General features: G+C 36.8%; 1 long non-coding RNA gene across 1 annotated transcript; it reads right to left on the reverse strand.

Annotated features, from left to right (window-relative positions):
- Positions 1-5,260: 5,260 nt before the first annotated feature.
- On the reverse strand, positions 5,261-5,924 carry LOC118485386. Its single transcript, XR_004875841.1, has 2 exons — positions 5,524-5,924; positions 5,261-5,396 (listed from the first exon to the last, which is right to left on the reverse strand). It is a non-coding gene; the product is annotated as an uncharacterized LOC118485386 (long non-coding RNA).
- Positions 5,925-8,312: the final 2,388 nt, after the last annotated feature.

Genomic DNA, 8,312 nt, shown 5'->3' on the forward strand with positions numbered 1-8,312 from the left:
GGGATTGCGCTATTTAAAATACGCACCCAAAGGTGAGTGTCACTAAACCCCTCTTTTTACTGTTTTGTATATATTTTGGGGGTAGAACATGTCAATAAAAGGGTTTAATAATGTTTTCGAAATAAAACATACCTTTTAATATAAAATATATATTTTAGTTGAAAATATATGAGATTTGATAAGTCATACGTTTCAAAGTAAAACGTTTTTGATGAATGAATATTGAAAGTACGGTATTTCCTAAGTGAAACATGACCGTAGAGTTGGGGATGAATTCTGGACTGGGTCTCAAATAATTGAGTGTCAAGGGAATTCATACAACGTCGTGTATTAAATTGTCATATTAGTAGGATATACATATATATATTGTACGTGAGGCAGACATCATATTGTCCTTCAAGAGGACCCTGCGCCCATGATGTCGTTTAATCATTTAAGTATTGGACGCGATGAATTGTTGGTAGATCTATCGGGTTGACAACCCCGTCGTGACCGGTCGCCCCGTGTCAAGTCAAACGACGAATTGATATTCTGTTTATTGTCTAGCTTTGGTTATCCCTGCATGGTTAATATATAGTTCGTATTGTCTAGCTAACATACGAGTCTGAAAATTGATGCAATAATTTAATATACAAAACCTGGGCAATATATATACTATAGTTGTCGGATTGATGAACCGACGGAAAGCCCATGGATTTTATTAAGTAAGTAAAACGGACTTTCAAAATTATATGGATGTTTTCAAATAAACACCTAAACAGAAAGTTTTCCTTGGATTAAAATTGTGTGTAAGTGAATATGTGAACTCACCTTCCTTTGTGTTGACACTTGATTTTAACGTGTTCTACAGGTACTTGAGTTCGGCTTCGGGAAATCATGGCGTATCTTGTGTTTGATGATGCATGCTGTTTTGTTTAAATATGTTGGACAACTTTTAAACTTTCTGGGACGTTTTGTAATTAAGATCCGCGAGGATCAAAGACAACTTAACTATGTGGTTGTGTCGTGTCTTAAAACGCAATGTTTAATAACTTATGTTTAAAATAAATCAATATGTCCAACAATAAAATGCATCGCTCGACAATATATAAATGGGCACCAACTTCCGTCACCACTACGTTTTATATTCCGCTGCGACGTTTTTGGGGTGTGACATGTTAACTACTAGATGGAGTACTTTCATGAACCTAAAAAAGCTTGTTGCTGGTGATTCCATCGTATTCATGCGAGCAGATAACGGTGAACTTTACGTCAAAATTAGACATGCTAAAAGAGCGGGATCAGTGGGAATAAGTTGATTAACAGAGGATTCATCGCGTATAAGTTGGTTTATGGGAACCGTTTCTAGCTAGGGTTTGTTGGGTTGTTTGTAGCTAGGGTTCAGAATGCTTGAAGTTTTATTATAAACACCTTGGTGAAAGTTATCATCTTTTGGGTCAAGTGAAGCAATGAATGGAGGAATATATTTTACTTATTTTATGTTTAATATATGAAGCATATTATATAAGTTTTTAGATGGTGTTTGTAAGGTTTAATTGCCTTGTGTAACTTTGATTGACATCTATATACGGAACTAGATTCTCTGAGAACTAGAAAAGGAGAGAATACAGAACGAGATTCTTCGAGAACTAGAAAAGGAGAAAATACGGAACGAGATTCTTCCAATGGTCACACCGGGTGATAAACAATGCTGATCTAGAATTGGAGAACCATTGTGGGTGGTAGTTACCATATCCATTAGGCTCAGTAAACAACATGATCATAAGCATAAATAGATTCATTACCATATCCATTATTCCAAATTAATGTCCATGAACCATGAAACAAATCAACCCCCTTTTGTTACACATATATACCCACCCACCCACCCATACACACACACCCCATTTCACCCACACTCGTCACCTTCTTCCACTGCAAAATCAACAATCTTCTGCCGGAAAACAAACCGTCATGGCTGAAGCTTTTGGTATTTATATAATATCCATTATCCCCTTGGTGGTTTCTATACCCATCCTCGCGCGACATGGCGTCTAAACCCTTAAATCCCAACGTTTCTCCTTACATTCCTCATCATTTCCTGAATTCGAGTTCGTTAAGAAGTAATGACTGCTGACTAATTGCAAGACTGTTTGTCGGGCTTCCAATACTCACACAGGGTGATAAACAACGTTGATCTGGAATTGGAGAACCGTTAGGGCTAAATTTGTGTATTTGCTTACTGATTGTTGAAAAGATTTGTTGAAATTGAAGAAAAGAGTAAAAAAGATGAAATGAGGCGTGTTATGTTGGAAACTGAGGTTGAAAATTTGAAGAAAAGGAACGAAGAACTCGAGGGGAAGATCGCGGCGGTTCAGAAGTGTGAGAGTGGAGTGGAGTTCTGAACACCATTTAAATGTACTTTCATGTCCGTATAAAAAACTGTATGCTTTGGTAACCCAAACGGACGATCACCTTTTGCTCCTGCTTCATGTTTACCGTGGAATGCATCCTTAAACTTGATAGCAGCTTTTCATTTGTAACTGTGAATCTCTTCCCTCCAAAACCACCACATTGTCGCGTATGGTCTCCTTGAGCTTAGATTCTTGCTTAAACGTTGTTCTGATATCGAGTTATACGTTCCTTATAAAAGTTTTCTGGGTCTAAATCCACGAATTCTTGCGTCTTGTATTTATCAACGATTTTCTAGGTTTAAATCCACGAATTCTTGCGTCTTGTATTTTCTGTACCCATCCCCATGCGACATGGCGTCTAAACCCTTGAATCCCAACGCTTCTCCTTACATTCCTCATCATTTCCTGATTTCGAGTTCATTAAGAAGTAATGACCGCTGATTAATTGCAAGACTGTATACGGCCCGTACAGAGTTATACGGGTCGTATACAACCTTTATGAATTTTTTATTCGCTCGTATACTTAATATACGAGCACTGTTTTATATCTCGTATACGGACCGTATAACGTTATACGACCCGTATACAATTAACCAACTTTTTTTAATTAGTATATGTGGAATTGACGAAAACGCAGTAACGTTGAGGATTTAGAACTACGAACTTTGTTTGAGTTAGTTAATATTACACCAATATGGCGATATTAGAACACTGCACAGTGCATGTAAACACAGGGGCTTTGTGTTGATATCTTACAAATTGGGAACCACATATTCGTGTGTTGCAGTTTGGAAAGATGACCGAATAGAGATAGATCATAGCCAACCTAAATCCACGAACTCCCGCGTCTTGTATTTATCAACGATGTTCTGATATCGAGAACTGATAGTAGCTTTTGCATTTGTAATGTTTACAAAAGCAAACCCAGCATTGACTCGATTCCTACCATCCCAAAAGGATCTGAATAACCGATACAGCCCATTTGTAACCCAACTAAAATCTCGTAGCTGTGAATCTCTTCTCCCACCACCTTGTCGCGTATGGTCTCCTTGAGCCTAGATTCTTGTTTAAACGATGTTCTGATATCGAGAATGTTCGTTTGGGGAGAATATTCTGGAAATTGAAGGAAAATGAAGGTTGTAACTTTTTAAGATTAACTAATAACTCCAGCCGCTGATATGACAAACCATGCTTGTTGATTGTTGAACGGTTGAAACTGTACAATAATAATGATTCAACTACTGCTATTGAGTCTTCCATGTTTGTTGATTGTTGAACGGTTGAAACTGTACAATAATAATGATTCAACTGCGGCTATTGAGTCTTCCATTCTTGCTTTATGTTTATCAACTGGTCGTTTGTCTGAGTTTTCTTTCTCTTTGATGAAATAGGATTTGTTTCAAAGTAAAAAGATATCCGAAACCAGTTTTTCTTGATAGTTAAAAGTCGCCTTTCGTCGGTCGGCGCAAGGGAAATTGGTGGAACCCGAGTGTTGCGGTCCACCATCTTGATTGTTGGTCAAATGAGATTTGGTGTTGAACATAGACTATTTGGATCTTGTTGGTGAAAGATGAGAATGACTAGTTCTCTCTAATAGCCTTCTTTCCATAGGAAATCGAATTTTGTGAATATTAAAAAGTAGGAAATCGAAACCCTAATGTGTGAATATTAACTCAAAAAAAGGAAATCCGATGTATATGAGACGTATAACCTTATACAGCCAGTATAAAACTATGGTATACATTGTATACGACCAAAGTTTATTTTTTACATGGTGTATATGGGCCGTATAGAATAAGGTTATGCGGCCCGTATACACCATGTTAAAATAAGATTTACCATGTGTTATTATTAACACCCCAAAGAAAACGACGTGGAAGTCCGGTTGTGACGGGTCTTCTAACTACAAACCCGTTCTAACGATTACGGTGGTTATTATGGTCCCCCGGCGATGCGAGTTCATGGGTGACATAGAGAGCAAGATGACATTTCGGTTTTTTATAACGGCGATGCCGCCTTATTCGTCGGAGCGCCTGAGTCGTCATCGGAAACCGTTGAGGAGAACCGCCGGACTCTTTGACAACGAATCATTTATATATTGTAATAAACAATTGATTGGCCTTATTATGTGAATTAACTTTTTCAATGTCTGCGTTTTTATCCATAAACACATCTACATTGATCAGTTCTTAAACTACCGGTGATATTTCTTTTTTGGGCCTTAGCGTTAACTCGTTACACACAAAATACAAACTTGGAGACTGAAGATCAAGAGACCAAAAGACATGTTGCCGAAAGTACAAAACCTAGTGAGTCAGTGGCAAAGGAGGAACAAGATTACAAGAACTATTTAAGAAAAGAAAATTTAATTTTGAGAAAGCTGCAAAATTAAGCTCTAGAGGATGCACACAAAATTCTTTCAAAGAATTCTCCTAAACTAAGTCTAGGTGAGTATATTGATTATGATAAACTTAATTTGGTTTTAAATTAAATATTATGTTTGTAAATAATGTACTTAGGATAATAGTTTACCTTGTATTATTAGGATTAGTTGCAGTTAAACTTCAAACGTTGCGACGGTTGGGTTTGGCGCCAATTCACCGTCAGATTCATATCTGCAACAATGATCATCACCAAGAAATCCTAGCATTTCCATTATAATTAATGTGTTCTATCCCTCTCGCACACTAGAATTTCACACACAAAACAAAGGATCATTCTTCGATTCTTGTTTTTCAATCGATCTTTTTCTATTGCTTCTGATCATTACCGCCAACAATTATTCATTATATACTTATACAAACCAACTGGTGTAGGTTAAAAAATAATTCTTGAACTCGCGTCGATAGGAAAAGGTACAACGTTTCGGTTCGGTTACCACATGAAGCACCGTTTCAAAAAAATTTAACCACAGATACATAAATACTACACAACCCTAAAGCGTCTGACGCACCGTTTGAAAAAATTAACTGCCAATCATCACAAAACCTTCAAGCAACTGTCCTATCTCCTCCGAAAGACAACAAACCCAACATATAAATATAGATGATTTAGGGCTTCTTTGCTAGAAAAATCACAAAAGATAGATGAAAATAGTAGAATAAAATTCGCAATTGAGTATCGAGTTTACCCCATTTTCACCGGTGCAACCACCACTTTAAAACGACGACCCAGCGGCGGTGGACCTCGAGGGGCCATGCGGCTGCGTTCCCGACCAATACGAGGCATACGAAGAGTCTGCATGTCTCAATCTAGACCAGGTTTCGAGCGGCGTTTAGGGTTACGACCCTCCGGCGACCATGGATCTCGACTGAGGAGAAGAAAAAAAGATGAGATGATGTATCGTTTTGGAGGCTGCAGTGGAGACGTGGCGGTGACAGTGACAGTGACGATGGTGGTGGCGGTGGCCGTGCCGGCGACGTCACGGTGGCGGGTATGGAGGTGCAACGATGGGTATCTGGGTTGGGTTAAGAGAAATATATTGGAAGAAAGAGTTTCATATTTGAGTTTTTGCTAGCTCTGCCAAAAAGCATATAAACGGTTTCTTGATAGCTCTGCCAAAAAGCATCCAACAACACGGTTATCATATTATTATGAGTTAAATGCTTGGTTGGTCCCTCTGGTTTGCGAAAATTGCAGACTTGGTCCCAGTTGTTTACTAATTACACGCGTGGTCCTAATAGTTGTAATTTTTGCACTCGGGTGGTCCTTAACGCTAACCTATGTTAATTTTCTCAGTTAAGTGCGTGTGAAATGACAAAATTACCCTTAACTAAAAAACAAAAATACTAATAAAATCATCGTCCTCGTCTTCTTCACTGTGAGTCCCACCCCCTTCTTCCCCAAATCACCATCATCTCTAACCAGATCTCTCTCTCTACTCCGATCGTCTCTTCTGCTTGCCGGAAATTTAACTCTTTGTCGAAATCACCATCATCTCTACCATCATCTCTCTTCTCCGATCGTCTCTTCTGCATGCCTCTCTACAGTTAACGACACATGAGAAACTTGGATTTGGTCTTGCTATGACAGATTCTGAAAATAATGACATCAGAACGGCTGGTGAGCTATCTTATTGATTCATGTTCTTCTTAACGCTCTATGTTTGTGCACATATGATAATTATATTGCTGATTGCAGGAAGAAACTTCTGTATGAGGCGGATTGAGGAAATTTGTGCTACTCATGCCTCTCTGCAAACCGCTGACTATGTTCAGGATGTATTGCTGTTTCTTAGTAAGTCCGAAGCCCTTTCTAAACATGTGGATTCATTTATGCAATTGTTATCTTTGACTCAGTTTGATAAGGATTCGGGGCTTATCTTAGCTCCTCTTCTTTCAGATGAATTCCACAACTCCAAATTATTGAGGTGAATATATGATTTTTGTTGCTTGGGCACGCATAGTTATCGATTGCGAGGATAGCGTTCGCTATCACTCGCTTTATAGTGTGTCGCCCGTATCTCGCAATCTGTTAATTTCAACTCCATCCCGTGATGATGTTGATTTGGGGAAGAATGAGGTGGGACTCACAATCAAGAAGATGAGGATGATGATTTTATCGGTATTTTTGTTTTTTAGTTAAGGGTAATCTTGTCATTTCACACGCACTTAACAGAGAAATTTAACATATGTTAGCGTCAAGGACCACCCGACTGCAAAAATTACAACTATTAGGACCACTCGTGTAATTAGTGAACCACTAGGACCAAATCTGCAATTTTCGCAAACCACAGGGACCAACCAAGCATTTAACTCTATGATTTTTTTGGATATAATAATTGAAAAATGAAAAAATCAAATAAAAAGAAATTATATATATATATATATATATATATATATATATAAGTTTGGTGTTTTTATTTTTTTTTCTTTTTTTTTACACCAAACTTGTGGTGTAAAAAACTACCCCCTCGGGCGCGGCGTTTAAATTTTTTTTTTTACGGATGTGTTTATAATACACACATCTAATTGTAAAAAAAAATCGTGGTAAACGGCGACCCGGATGGTGTGGTTCTCGCGGTTCTTACAACTCGGGGTGGTTCTCATTTTAGCGCAATTCTATATATATATATATATATATATATATATATATATATATATATAGGGAGGGGCTCATGCGAGAACTCTATTTATTGTGAGAACCGCGAGAACCAATGTGAACACAACCTAAAATAGCTAAAAAAACCTAACCCCCCTCCCCCCAAGCTAAATGCTAAAACCTAAAACCCCAAAAAAACCCAAAAAAAACCTACCCCCCCCCCCCAAAAAAAAAAAAAAAAACCTAAACCCCCCTCCCCCCACCCCCCCCCCCAAAGCTAAAATGATAAAAACTAAACCCCCCAAAAAACCTAAAAAAATTCTAAAAAAATAAAAAAAATCTAAAATTTTTTTTTAATATTTTTTATGCTCATATCGCTACTTTTAGTGGCAAAAAAGAAATTTTAAAAAAAAAAATTTTAATTTTTTTTAAATTTTTTTGGCTTCGAAAAGTAGCGATTTTTATATAAAAATATTAAAAAAAAAATTGTGTGATTTTTAGCTATTTTTAATTTTTTTTTAATTTTTTTTTAAATTTTTTTGGCTTCGAAAAGTAGCGATTTTTATATAAAAAATATTAAAAAAAAAATTGTGTGATTTTTAGCTATTTTTAGTTGTGTTCACATTGGTTCTCGCGGTTCTCGCAATAAGAGGTGGTTCTCGCATGATCTTCTCCCTACATATATATATATATATATATATATATATATATATATATATATATATATATATATATATATATATATATATATATATATATATATATATATGGAACTCATTAAGTCTAACCAACTCTCAAATCAATCTCCACCATTAGATTTGGCTGAGATTAAATCTCAGCCACATAAAATCACAAAAATAACTGCTATTATAGCTGTTT

This window comes from Helianthus annuus, chromosome 13, assembly GCF_002127325.2.
Source record: "Helianthus annuus cultivar XRQ/B chromosome 13, HanXRQr2.0-SUNRISE, whole genome shotgun sequence".
Lineage (NCBI taxonomy): Eukaryota > Viridiplantae > Streptophyta > Magnoliopsida > Asterales > Asteraceae > Helianthus > Helianthus annuus.